Below are 15,450 nucleotides of genomic sequence, written 5' to 3'. Positions count from 1 at the left end.
TCGAGGCCATGTGACAGTAATACTATCATGTGTCTTGCTGAGAGTAAAAAAAGGGAAGACACTTTGTGCCACAGCTGAAGAAGAGAATCCAGACGCTGGTGAGGAAGGAATGCTCTGAGCTGGATAGTGTCCAGTATAGCTCCGATGAACTGTAGATTCTGAGAGGGCTGATGATGGGATTTGGGGAAGTTGATTTTGAATCCCAAGCTTTGTAGGAACCACGTAGTCCGTTGGGTCGCTACAATAACCCCCTGAGATGTTGAATCTTTGATGAGCCAGTTGTCCAGGTAGGGGAATACCTGAAGACCACGGTTCCTTAGAGCTGCTGCTACCCACCACTAGGCACTTGGTGAACACTCTGGGAGATGATGCCAGGCCTAAGGGTAGCACTCTGTATTGAAAATGCTGATTCCCCACCCAAAATCTGAGGTACTGACGGGAGGCTGGATGAATGGGAATGTGAGTGTAAGCCTCCTTGAGATCTAGAAAACATAACTAATCGTTCTGATCTAGAAGGGGATAAAGGGATGCCAGGAACATGCAAAATTTTTCTTTGACCAAAAATTTGTTGAGAGCCCTGACATCCAGTATGGGTCACAGATCGCCCATCTTCTTCGGAACTCGGAAGTAAAACCTCTGCTCTGCTGTTCCAGGGGACTTTCCTTGATGGCACGGAGATGAAGCAGAGCTTGAGCTTCCTGAAGAAGGGTGGTCTGGGATGGTTTGGAAGGATACTCTCTTGGAGGAAGCTCTGGTGGAATCTGAGTGAAATGAAGAGAGTATCCTTCCCTGGTTATTGACAGCACCCAGAAGTCAGATGTAATGGACTCCCATCGATGGTAAAAATGATGGAGATGACTCCTATGGGGAGAGGGGAGGACAGAGGCAGAATGATGGAGACAGTCAAAAAGGCTAAGAAGCCTTAGGTGCAGCAGAAGGCTGAGGTTTTTGCTTCTGCTGCTGTTTTTTGGGAGGTGCTTGAGTGTAAGGAGCTGCCCTTGGAGGATAACGCCTCTAATAGGATAAGAAGATAAGAATTGCCGCTGCTGGGTCAGACTAGTGGTCCATCGTGCCCAACAGTGTGCTCCCGCGGTGGCCCCCAGGTCAAAAACCAGCGCCCTAACCAAGACCAGCCCCACCTGCGCATGCTCTAGTTCCACAGGAACTTGTCTAAATTTGTCTTGAATCCCTGGAGGGTGTTTTCCCCTACGACAGCCTCTGGAAGAGCGTTCCAGTTTTCCACCACTCTCTGGGTGAAAAAAAACTTCCTTACGTTTGTACGGAATCTATCCCCTTTTAACTTTAGAGAGTGCCCTCTCGTTCTCCCTACCTTGGAGAGGGTGAACAACCTGTTTTTATCTACTTCATTATCTTGAAGGTTTCAATCATGTCCCCTCTCAATCCACTCGTGTAGCTGAAGAAACCTGTCGAGTCTGTCTGCGAGAGAATTTTGTTCCCCTTGAATGTATACTGCTTTCAAAAATATGTTGTGAGAAATCTTTAGGGCCTTTAGGTGAGAACCCGTGCCTCCTTGTTTGTTTATGTAATACATTGCAATCTGATTTTCTGTGCGGATTAAGAGGAAGTACTTGGTCACAATGTGCTGAAAAGCTTTTTGAGCATTGCAGATCGATCTGAGTTCTAAGAGACTGATATGGCAAAGTTCATCCTGGGTAGACCAATGACCTTGAGTGCGAAGTCCGTCTAGATGAGCCCAAGCGTAGGTAGACGAATCCGTGATCAGAACCTTTTGATGTGGAAGTGAGTGGAACAAAACACCTCTGGAAAGATTGGAAGAGTTCATCCACCACTGCAGAGATTATCGAAGTGAAAGATGTGATTGTAATGTGTTAAGATAGTGGGTCGAGAGCTTGAGATCACTGAGATGTGAAAGTCCATTGAGAGGTCCTCAAATGAAGTCTTGCAAATGGAGTAATATGCACCTTGGAAGCCATGTGACCCAGGAGCACCAACATTTATCTGGCCAAGTTTGATGGAAGATAAGTCTGATCACAAAGCTGAATCAAATTGTCTCATCTTTGCTGAGGGAGAAATGCTCTGAGATGAATGGTGTTTAGCAGAGCCCCGATAAATTGCAGATTCCGAGAGGGTTGAAGTTAGGATTTGGGAAAATTGATTTCGAACCCCAACTGCTGAAGGAAGAGAATTGTCAACCGAGTCCCTGCCATCACCCCTTGCGAGGTTGGATCTTTGATCAGCCAATCATCCAGACAGGGAAACACTACAACAAGGCACATGGTGAATACTCTGGGAGAGGATGCAAGGCCAAAGTGTAGGACTCTGTATTGGTAATGGTTCTGCGCCACCTGAAATCTGAGGCATTTCTTGGAGGACGGATGCACTGGAATATGAATATAAGCTTCTTTCAGATCTAGAGAGCATAACCAGTCGTTGTGATCTAAGAGGGGATATAAAGTTGCCAGGGACAACATACCAAACCATTCCTTCATGAGAAACTTGTTCAGACCCCTGAGGTCTAAGATTGGATGTAGACCTCCCGTCTTCTTTGGAATGAGGAAATACTGGGAGTAAAATCCCTGATTCCTCTGGAGAGGTGGAACCTCTTCTATTGCATTGAGAAGAGGAGATTCTATCTCTTGAAGAAGGGACATCTGCTGAGGGTTGAAAGAGGACTCTCTTGAAGGATGATCTGCAGGCATAGTGATGAAGTGAAGAGATTATCCCTCTTGAATGACTTTTAGAACCACCGAAGCTTCAGTGAAAGTTTATGCTGAGATCGATCTACGATTACCCTATATTTGTATAGGCTTATGTTTATTATCATTTTGAATTATGGCTTAATTCATAACCTTATCAACCTTGGACCCCTGAAGAAGGCGTGTTTATCGAAACACGGACCGTGTCAGGATCCTTGGTTTATTGAAACTTGGTAATATTAATCACATTTTGTATTTGATTTAATAAACATAGCCTGCATCTTGTACATTATGTCTGCAATTTTTTCTTGTTTTTCGTGTGTTGTTTTGTCCCCACTGCAGACATAGTTGGATTTTTTCTTGATTTTTTTAGATAATTCAAATGCATCATAAGCAGATCTTGCCATATACCTTCTAAGGTAAGGTGTGAAAGATATGATGAAATTCTTGCAGATGTTGAAAAGGAATGTATCATAAAAGAAGACAATTTTCGAACCAGATGATATAGCAGGAAATATAGAAATTGTAATTTAGTACTCTGTTTGCTAACATGGAATTTTGGTACAGGCGACGTCCAAATTTGTCCATAATGCACCCTTCATGCCCTGGTGGCACTGAGGCATAGACTTTTGATGGAGTAGATTTTTTCAAAGTTGACTCCACCACTGAAGCTGTGATTTGTCAAAACCTGGTGAAGTTATTATCTTATACAGGGTACAATTTTCTAGGAGCCATTGTAATAGTGAGGGGCGGTCCCCAATTTTTGTGAAGAGTCTCTTTGAGAATCTGTAACAGTAATCTGAGAAGTTCTTTAGGAACTCATCATAATCTAAGGCTTCCACGTATTCAGCACTGTAGGCAGAATCAGCTTCTAGCCTGACTGGTAGCTCTTTTCCCAACAGCCCGATAAATTTAGTGAAAGTCTTTCAGTAGGAGATTTAGCCCTTGGTGGAGACTTCTGTGGAGACTTTTCCAAGGTTGTGTCATAAGCTTCCATTGTAGACTCAGACAAATCCTCAACTGAATCAGATTGTAAGTCAGAGTCATAAAAGGGCTTTGGTGAAGGAGTGTGTTGAAGATCGATACTTTTGTGGAGTCCGGTGCCAATCCGATGAGGTATGATGCGAAGCTTTCTCTTCAAAGAATGTGAGGGAGAGTGATGTTTTATTTTGGAAGCACGTGAGGATGAACAATGCTTACTTGTCTTTGAGTGTCGAGAGGAGGAGGAGAAATGATGATATAATTGCATGTACAACTGTTAATCACATGTACAACTGTTAACTGCATGAACAACTATTAGTCGCATGTATAACTATTAGGCACAAAGTAACTGTTAAGCGCATATATAATTGTTAGATGCATGTACAACAAGTTAGTTGCATATGTTAGTCGAATGTATTAGTAGCATCTGATCAACCACAAGAGTCAACTGCAAGTGACACATTAATCAGTCGCAGGAATATCTATTAGAAACATGCCCAATTATTAGTCGCTACTACCTGGACCTCCTAAAAACTAATCCCACCTGGATCAGCCAGCCAGGTCTCCTTGAGCACCTTCCTCTCCCGGGTCAACAAAAAAAAAAAAAAACAACCAAAAAATAAAACAACAAAACAAAACAAATTCTAGGGAAACAAAACCTTCCCCTGCCTCAGGACTTCAGGAATACTCAATCTACCTCCCAATCATGAATCTCCTACTAATCCTACTGATCTACCTAATAAGCGGTAACATCAAAGACGTTCACTCTCTCTACCCTCAATTACAATCCATCCACCACCCTGTTCTATCCTTCCCCTACATCACCAACCTGCAAGAAGACACTACAAATCATATTAATGTAATCTCATATAAAAAAAGACACCACCATACTCTTAAAAAAAGAACAAGGGAAATAAAAACCATCAAAATCACTAACTCAACAGTAAATGCTGCAACCACCTCCATCCCATGTGCATATCTTAATACCAGATCTGTTAGAAACAAGGCATTACTCATAAATGACTGGATCACTAGCAAACAAATAGCCTGCCTCTTTCTAACTGAAACTTGGTTACTATCTGAAGATGATCCTATTATATCTGATCTTCTACCAAACAATTTCAAAATCCTTACGTTAAACTGCATAGGAAAAAAAGGAGGAGGATTAGCTATAACCCTTAAAGAAGAATTCGAGTTCGAACTTCTAGATTCTAAAATGACCGACAACCTAGAAATCCTAGCCTGTAAAATCAATAATACCCAGCTAGAAGAATCCTTATCCAGCATACTATTCTACATCCCGCCTAAAAGCTGGCCCAAAGCCAAAGAAGACTTCTGCGAATTCGTCCTGCACAATTCTATCAGCCCCAACTACAACATCATCACAGGGGACATAAATTTACATCTAGACGAAGAGAACAATACAGACGCAATAGAGCTTAAAAACTTCCTAACTCTACTCAGCTACAACATCCCCGTACCCACATAAACTCACGAAAAAGGCCATCATTTAGACCTAGTTGCCATGTCCACAAAGGAAAACCTTGACCCAATCATCTCTCTGACTGAAGGCACCTGGCATCACGACATCTGGTCCGACCATTTCACCTATTATTTTAAGCTGATCTGGTCACACCGAAAATCTAAAACACGTCTGATAATAAAAAAAGAACATCAAACAAGAGGTTATATTAATCCAGAAGAATACTGGTCAGAATATGAACCGCATACAGTAATAGAGGAAGAAATAGATTTCTGGGAACACTGGAACACAACCAGCACATCCATCCTAGATAAAATCGCCCTCTTACATAAAAGCAAAAGCAATGCAAACACAACAAATGGTTCGACGCCAAACTACTAAAAACGAAACAAACAGCTAGACGACTAGAAAGAATTTGGAATAAAACAGGAGAACTGATTGACCGCAACAATTGGAGAGCCTACATAAAAACCTACTGATAAAAGACAAACGCAAAGCGTTCTACTCCACCAAAATTAACTTTATCATGCAAAGGTTCACAAGGAATCAATACAAAAGAGTTATTCAACAAAGTCACAAACCTATTTGACACCACCCGCTACACCACACCTGAGCACAACACGAAGTTACCACCGCAAAGGACCTAGCTCTATATTTTGATTCCAAAATTACAAATCTAAAAAATAACTGTATAAGCAATAACGATGTAACAATCATCCCCAGCAACTACCAAATAGCTAACTCACATGACAATGAAATACCTACAGACATGATCTGGAGTTCCTTTCTAGATCCAGAATGGAATACCTACACCAAACTCTACAACAAATACTCTAAATCTCACTACATCCTAGATATATGCCCTCTGGAGATTATGAAAGCGGCACCACCAGAATTCAAAATATCACTATTACACTACCTAACCCACAACCTAAAAAATGGGACTTTCCTCACTAACAACGGCCACATAATAATAACCCCCATCCCAAAAAATAGAAAAGAATCCTCAGCGCTAATAACAAACTACAGACCAATAGCATCTATTCCATTCATTGTAAAAATCATGGAAGGACTAGTACACACCCAACTAATGGACTACCTTAATCAATTCACTCTCCTGCACGAAACTCAATCCGGCTTTAGAACCCTATTCAGTATGGAGACAGTAATCGCTGCCATCCTAGACTATCTGCGCCTATTATTTAGTAAAGGCCTCAACGCCCTGATCATGCAATTCGACATGAGCTCTGCATTCGACTTGGTAGACCATGAGAAAATGATGCAATGCTTAGACGCCATTGGTATCAGCGCTGAGGTGCTAAACTGGTTTCGTGGCTTCCTCACGTCCCGTTCTTACCAGGTACGCTTTAACAACGAACACTCCGACACCTGGAGCAACTCATCCGGAGTGCCACAAGGGTCACCGCTTTCCCCATTGCTTTTCAATATCTACATGTCCTCATTAGGTGTGAAACTAACCCAACTAGGAATAAAACTATTCAGCTATGCAGATGACTTTACGATCATCATCCCATTCGCCAACTCCATCTCGGAAACCATTCCCAAGGCATCCGATGCCATAAATGAGATGGAACAATGGATGACAGATTTCAAGCTCAAGCTCAACCCAGAAAAAACAAAATTCTTCGTTGCCTCCCCTCACCTGCTTGACAATAAAACCCCACTATGCATCAATAAACTCAACTACCCTATTCAGCCCACCATGAAAATACTAGACCAATGCCTAACAATGAAGGAACAAGTGGATTCCCTATTCAGAAAAGGTTTCCTTACTCTCTGGAAACTCAGAACCATTAATTCATACTTCGATACGTCAACATTCAGAATCCTAGTGCAATCCCTCATACTGAGTCAGCTTGACTACTGCAACATCGCCTATCTAGCAATCTCACAAAAGAATATGAGACGTCTCCAAATAATGCAAAATGCTGCGGTCAGACTTATTTTTGGGCTGAAGAAATTCGACCATGTGACACCCTACTATCGGCAGCTGCACTGGCTACCAACGGAAGCCCGAGTAAGGTTTAAATTTGCCTGCCTCTACTTCAAAGTACTATACGGCCTGACCCCCAAGTACATAATGGACCTTTTCGCATTTTCTAATAACAAACTCAAGAGAAACACACCCCCAAAACTCATTTCCCCTCCAGTTAGAGGCTGCAAAATGAAAAAACACCATGAACACCTTCTCTCTCACCAAGCAGCCCTATGGGGCAAAGACCTAGACCAGTGATGGCTAACCTTTTTGAGCCCGAGTGCCCAAACTGCCGCACAAAACCAAAGAATTTCCTCAAAGTGCCAGCACGTCAATTAAACCTTAATAACAAGATTTTAGTATCTAAAAACTCTTTATAAAGTTGCCTAAACTATGTAACATCATTTTTAAAGGTTGGAATCTTTGTATTGTCAGAGAATCAATTTGATTCACAATCCTTTGGTTTTCATTTCAATTTATTGGCAATTTATAATGTTTTAATGATTTCATTCAATTTAATGAATTTAGGAAGAATTTGATTCAGTTACACAATATATTTTAAATGTATTATTCACATAACATGTCAAATGTATCCTGAGTAAAAAAAAAGATAAACTTCTTAAAACTGTTAACTGTGTCAAGACTCGGTGTGTATTCCCAAAGAGTCTATACATATTTTTTTGTAAAATTTACAATCAAATTAGAAAATAGTTAAATCATTACATTTCTAATAATATGATGTAAAGAAAACAAAAGAGCTTTCAATTAAACCAACCGTTTTTATTGGAAATTCCAGATTGGAATACAACAGGGCCCTTTTTTAAATAACATCTTTAAATAATATTTAAATAACTTAGAAAGTGTCTTAACTGCAAACTGAAAACACTGCTTCATGTAAACATATGCATTGGGCATGCTCTGAAAAAAATTAATGTGATTTTTGTTGTTGCATGCATGCTGATAACTTGTCAATCCTTGGCTCATAGTGCGTTAATTTCAGAGCAACACATGCAGCACTCATGTCATCCATTAATCTGTTTCTAGCATCAGATTTTATATGATTCAAAGCCGAAAACAGCTGCTAACAAGCATAGGATGACCCAAACAAAGTAAGAAGAGCAATCCCAAGTGCTTTCATGGACTTAAAATTGTCTGGTAGAGAATTCCACGCTTTTAGGATTTCATTTTCAGAACTGCTAGCAGTGATTTCATTTGTCACCCTTTCACACTCAATACGTTCAAGAGCCGCACGCAGGTCATTGAATTTACTTTTCCAGATAGAGCTTTCTTGAAATTCCAGTAGCTCCATTTCCAAATTTTGAATATCCAACCACTGTAAGCAGGAAAGATCAAGATCTTCAAATGTGGACTTTTCTGGGGAAGTTATAAATGAAAGGGTTGTCTCCATCTTACGGAACTGAGAAAATCTTTTACTAAAATTCTCCTTTGCTTCGGCTACAATGGTGGAATATGCTTTGTGGATTTCCTGGTGTTTTTTATGACTGTCCACAAATGTTGTAGAATTATCCAAATGTATTTTTAGGTTGGGAAAATATTTTAGCTGTCCACTCTCAAGGTCTTTTTCAAAAACATGCAATTTTCTCTCAAAAGCTTTGATGTCACTAAACATGTTTTCTGCTGTTTTTCCCATGCCTTGTAATTTTTTGTTTAGTACATTAAAGTGGTTAGTAAAATCTGTAAAGAACATGAGGTTGGTAAGCCAGGCCATGTTGGTGAGTTGAGGATAGTCTTCCCCCTTTTCGTTCATAAATAGCCTAACTTCTTCCAAGCAGGCCACAAATCTCTCTAACACTCGTCCTCTGCTCAGCCACCGGACATTATTGTACATCAGTAAAGTGTTATATTGTGCTTGAACCTCATCAAGAAGGGCTTGAAATTGTCGAAAATTAAGAGCACGCGCCATGATGAAGTTCACCATTTTTGTTACATCTTTGAGGACATCGTCAAGTTTTTTGCTGCTTTCTTTGGCGCAGAGAGCCTCTTGATGTATTATGCAGTGAAATTGAATCAGTGGATGTTTTGCTTCCTTAGCAAAGAAATGAATGAATCCTGATGTTGTCCCCACCATGCTAGGTGCTCCATCGCTAGTAACTGAAACTACTTTTTCTGGACTTATGTCTAGTGATGAAAAAGCCTCCATCACAGCATTGTGGATATCTATCCCTTGTGTTCTTCCAGGCAAAGACAGCAGTTTTACCAGCTCTTCTCTCATGATGTCACCAGTAGCATAACGCAAAATGAGCGCTAGTCTTGCATGGTTAGTAATATCTGTACTTTCATCCAAGCACATGGAGTAGAAGGGTGCTTTTTGTAAGTCGCAAGTAAGCTGTTGACTAACATCAGCAGCCATTCGCAGAACCCTATCTTTTGCAGTATTTCTGCTTAGCGGCATCTCAAAGATGCGCTGCACAATTTTATCCTTGTTTTGGAAATCATGGAAGAGTGAATTACTCCCAGCCAAAATTGCCTTTTTGATAAAATCTCCATCAGAGAGGGGCTTACCATGTTTTGCCATGCACAGTGAAATTTGAAAGCTGGCAACTGTAAGATGATTAGTTTTTGAAAGATAGTTGCTAAAACTAAGAGACTGGGAGTGATATTTCTTTAATTTTCCTACAAGGAACTCTTTTCTTTGAGCTAAACCAAGTTCAGCAACACTGTTATGGTTGGTCTCAAAGTGACGTTTGACACTTGATGTGCGAGACACAACACTTTCATTACACATAATACACAATGCTTTCCCACTGCGTTCAATCACTCCATATGTACTCTGTCCAGGCCTCTTGGAATGGTCTTCCACTATCTGTTTTTGCTTTTTTTGCTGTACTCATTTTCTTTGTTCAAGACTTCAAGTCTACAAAAAGATAAAATTTGTATAATAAAAAAAATCTAATTAAGTGCTGTATACAAATCCGTCCCCATAAAAAAATATGTGATTGGGGAATTTTACTAATTGTAGACATCCGTTTTGGTCAAAAAATATACTGTCCGGGTGAAAACCGGACTTGTGCAACCTGAGTGTATGGGAAAAGGACTTTTATTTTTCATTATTGGAGCCTTTGTTATTTTATTATGATGTTTACAAAAGCACTGTGAAGGGCCACATATACACTTTACTGTTTTTTGCTATATTGAGTTTTCCATAAGGTACAGCGCAGAGGATTAGTGTGTTGGTTGTTCACAGAGAGCCCAGCCCTCCTCTCAGCTTACTGAACTTCTCTATGCAATCATCATAAGCAGCTTTTTTATTTCCTCGAATTTAGCATGTCCCCCATGGAAGATACAGAGGTTTTTACAGAGGAGCACATTATTAGACACATTAACTTCCCCCCATATCCTCACCTCTCTAGCATGGGAGCACTAGGAACTGTTCCTGATTACAGATGTCACATGTGGAGTCACACTACAGCCTCACTGAGTTCCTGTGACAGACTCAGTGTGAAGCTTCTCTTCGTCCCCCCACTCCCCCCTCACACACTGCCTGGCTCATAGGATACTAAGGGGAAGACAGGCAGGCTAAACATCCACTCAAAGGACTGCAGCCAGCACAGGAGGATGGGCCGCGGCCCACCGGGACAATGCCCAGTCCTCCCAATGGCCAGTCCGGCCCTGTTGCCAGCTGAGCTGCAAAGCAGACACCGGCACACTCGCCTCCCGCCGCGCCGCATATCTTAATTGCGGACTAGAGAGTTGCGCGGGGACAGAAATCCCACCCGTCCCCGCCAAAGTCTCACCCGTCCCCATGAGGAATCCCACCCGTTCCAGTGAGGAATCCCGCCGTCCCCACCTGTCCCCGCGAGGAATGTCCTCCGTCCCTGCCCGTCCCTATAAACTTCAGAAATAGTTATTTCATTTAATTATGCTACTGAATTAAAGGTTCTGGTAGAAACCCATTTACAAATAAGCAAAAAGACTTTATTAATTTGGAAATATTAATTGGGAAGAATACACACTTTGTAAACGGGTTTCTACCAGAGCCTCTTTTGTTTATAAATTTTTATCAACACAACTAATATACTACTTTATCCTGAAGCAAAAAAAAAAAAGAAAAAAAGAAATAGAATTCTTTTCCTACCTTTGTTGCCTGGTTCCTGCTTTCCTCATGTTCTCATTCAGTTCCTTCCATCCACTGTCTCTCTTCCTTCTGCGTCTTCCATTTGCTCTGTTACTGTGCCTCTCCCTTTCTCCCCCCTTCCAAATTGGTCTGGCACCCATCTTCTTCCCTCCGCTCCCCCCATAGTCTGGCATCTCTGTCTTCTTCCCTGCCAGCGTCTTCTCCCCACTCTCTCTTCCCCATTTCCTTTCAGCGTCCTTCTCCCCCCCATCTTCCCCATGTCCTGTCAGCGTCCTTCTCCCCCCTCTGTCTTCCCCATGGCCTTTCAGCATCCTTCTCCACCCCCCGTCTTCCCCATGGCCTTTCAGCGTCCTCCACCCCACCCCCCATCTTCCCCATGTCCTTTCAGCGTCCTTCTCCACCCCTTTGTCTTCCCCATGTGCTTTCAGCGTCCTTCTCCCCCCGTCTTCCCCATGTCCTGTCAGCGTCCTTCTCCCCCTTCTGTCTTCCACAAATGCTTTCAGTGTCCTTCCCCCCCCCACCCTGTCTTCCCCATGGCCTTTCAGCGTCCTTCTTCACCCCTTTGTCTTCCCAATGTGCTTTCAGCGTCCTTCTTCACCCCTTTGTCTTCCCCATGTGCTTTCAGCGTCCTTCTCCCCCCATCTTCCCCATGTCCTGTCAGCGTCCTTCTCCCCCTTCTGTCTTCCACAAATGCTTTCAGTGTCCTTCCCCCCCCACCCCATCTTCCCCATGGCCTTTCAGCGTCCTTCTTCACCCCTTTGTCTTCCCCAGTGCTTTCACCGTCCTTCTCCCCCCTCCTTCTCTCCCGCCCCTGGTGCAGCACAGCCGGCCAGGTCCCCTTACTTTTGTGGCGCTTCCGCGACCGACAGACCAACAACAGCCCCTGTCTGACAAACCTCCCTGCCCTTAACCGCGAATCTAAATTTCCTTCTTACAGCTGCTGTAAGAAGGTAATTTAGATTCACGGTTAAGGGCAGGGAGGTTTGTCGGACCAGGGCTGTTGTCGGTCGGTTGAGTTAGCTCCACAAAAGTAAGGGGACCTGGCCGGCTGTGCTGCACACGGGGCGGGGCGGACCGCCCCCTCCCTTGGTAGCCACTCGAGCCGCAAGGCTACTCCTCCTTACCTACCCTGCCTGCAGCACAGAGCCGAACGGAAGTCTTCCCAACGTCAGCGCAGACATCGGAGGGAGGGAGGGCTTTGTTTACCGACGTCAGCGCTGACGTCAGTAAACAAAGCCCACTACATACGGGGAATTCAGGAAACGCCTAAAAACATACCTGTTCCAGAAATACCTAAACAATTGGACCCGCACTCCCTCTCCCTCCCCCCTCCCTATTCCACCTGAACTTACAGCACTGTTATAAATATAATCTGCTATCTTCATCTTATTGTAACTTTACGTTGCTATTTATCCCCAACAGGTCCTGTCGGACATTACCTACTAAAATGTACATATTACATTTTCGCTTAGCAAATTGTATTTCTATACTATTGCCTCCTGAGTTCTCTGATCTCTGTATTTCCTCTGAATATCTACTTATTGTATTTCGCTGAATGTCCAGCACTCTTGATTGTAAATCGCCTAGAAGTAGCAATATTTTGGTGGTATAGATGAATAAAGTTATTATTATTATTATTATCTCGATGAACTGGATCAATGCCTTGATGGAGAATGGACCTTTGATGTCTAGGCGTGGAATGTTGATGCCGTTACGAAGAAACAGTTACGGTACCAAAAATATTACGGTATTTCAAAAATAAATGGGATATTTATGTGGGATCTCTAACGAGGTAAGGGCAGGAGGTTGGTGAGCAAACTCAGGGAGAAGGGTCACTGGAGTGGGCAGACTTGATGGGCTTTGGCCCTCTTCTGCCGTCATTTTTCTATGTTTCTATGTTACCACTAGAGCTAATAGATTTATGCCGAGGCTGGGCTGGTACCGAGGGAGTCAATACTATGGTAAGCAATTTGAAAGCATCACCCAGCTCCGTTTGGAATAACACATCGAGCTTTTCACAAAAAGAAAGCACTGGTACCTCTAGATTATCTGCCGGTACCATTGGTGCTGCGGCTTGCCTTGGAGGGTGACCTTGATGAGTATGCACATCTCGAATGTTGATGTAAGCGAAAGAGGTGGTCGTTGCTGCTTGGCTGGCATCAAGGGACTCGATGCACGAATGACCTGAGATGCCGATTGTGAAGCTGGTTGCTTCTTAGCTGGCTTACCAGATGAGAGCGAGGTCTCCCAACGCCGGTATCAATGTCAAAGTTTCCGACGTTGAAGGTTGCGACGTCTTCTTGGTGTCCATGCTTGTCCCAAACAACTTCTGTTGAAGTTTGTGGCTCTTAATGGAATGTTTCTGCAGGGTAGAACACAAAGCGCAGGATTCTACCCGATATTCAGGTCCAAGGCACTGCAAGCACCAACTGTGTGGGTTGGTGATAGAATTTGGCCTTTGGCATCTGCAGTACTTTTTGAAGCCCGTTAACAACCTGGATATGGACGGACAGACTGCATCAGCCAAGTCAAACTCAATGGCTGAGAGAAAAAAACAAAGCCCTTGATGGCAAAAAGCCATGAGGAAAAGAGAGAAAAGAAAAAAGACTCTTTTTTTTACTAATGAAGAATAAATATTTAAAAGAAAACACCTGTGAGAAGGAAGGTAAAATGGCAAAAAATTGAACAACGTTCAAAGACAAAAACTTCTTAGCTTCGTGAAAAACTAAGAATTGAGGAGCCATGGAGCCTAAGTCAGGTGGGAAGGCACTTGCGCATGCACGTAGTTCGCAAAATTTCTCAAGTTCTTAAAGTGGTGTTGCACTTTTAAACCTGCCGTACATAAGGGAGGCTTGGGGTTGTTGAATCTTCGTTTCTTGATGATTGCTTGTGGCATGCGCCGCATTAATGACCTTTTTTGCAGCACCTCCACGTTTACTAACACCTCCTTGGAACTTTCCTGCTTTACCACTACTCACTTTAGTGCGTTCTCCACTCTCCTTTGCTTTCTAAATGGGAGTCTACACCCAGTGCGCTGTTGCATTGTCCCCTTCGGCGGGCCTGGCACTGGGTTTGTAGGTTTCATTCCCTCAGTTCTACTATCTCTCCCTTTTTACCGTTACGCTTTAATCCGCACTTTCCTCCTGGGGTGGACAATGCTAGCTTTGTGCATTGGGAAGCAAAGGGGATTCGTTTCTTGTTTCACCTGGTTGATGATGAGGGTCTAATCAAACCCTATGACCTGCTCTGTGAGGAATTTGTTCTTCCTCCTACGGATGTCTATGCCTACCTCCAGATTCGCCATTACATTTCTTCCTTGTCGGGTATCCATCTTTTGGCTTCCAGTCGGGAGTTGTTGATGGAGGCCTTTACCTTTGGTTCCCAATAGCCTGTTCCTTTGAAATTTCACCATAGACATTTGAAGGACGAATCCCCTTTGCTTGATTGTCTCCGATTGCGGGATGCTTGGGCGGGTGATTTACATATGGAATTATCTGAAGAAGTAATCTTGAATGCCATAAAAAAGCTACCTTTGTATAGTAAGTATGCTATTTTTGGGGAACAACACTACAAATTGACTCTCCGCCTGTATATTTCTCCTCGGAGAGCTTCATTGGCGGGGCTTTGCCCGACTGTGGACTGCCGGCGATGCAGTGCGCAGGACGCAGGTCTCGGCCACATGTTCTGGTCTTGTCCTTCCATACAAACCTTTTGGGACGCTGTTTTTCTTTTTGTGGACGATACCTGGAACATTAAAGTCAGGCGATCAGCCTTGGTGTTATTTGGAGCCTCCTTACACTTCCATCCCCGTCGACCGGGGGCCTCCGCATTTCTTCGTTGGGCTGCTTTGATTGCTATAAAATGCATTTTGCTTAAGTGGATGGAAGCGGATGCACCTGACTATTCCCTCTGGCGTAGTCACATGATTACGTTGCTTTCTTGGGAATGGAGAGGAGTCCAGGATATTTCTTCCTTACCTGGACGGGCTTTCCAACGCATTTGGGAGCCCTTTTGGACCACATTGTCTCCGGTGGCATGTAGCCGCCTTTTGAACTGCTAGGCCAATGGTATTTGTATTCTTGTTTTGTTTACTGTGCTTTTTATTTGGTATCAGTGAGAGGGGGAGGGGGAGGATGGGCTGAGGGTTGGGTTGGAGGGGAGAGTTTGGTGGATTTTGGGTGAATTATAGAGCTGCCTTGTTGTCATATGTACTCAT

The sequence above is a fragment of the Geotrypetes seraphini genome, chromosome 9 (genome assembly GCF_902459505.1).
Source record: "Geotrypetes seraphini chromosome 9, aGeoSer1.1, whole genome shotgun sequence".
In the NCBI taxonomy this organism is placed as follows: domain Eukaryota; kingdom Metazoa; phylum Chordata; class Amphibia; order Gymnophiona; family Dermophiidae; genus Geotrypetes; species Geotrypetes seraphini.
Note: the sequence above shows the minus strand (reverse complement) of the source record.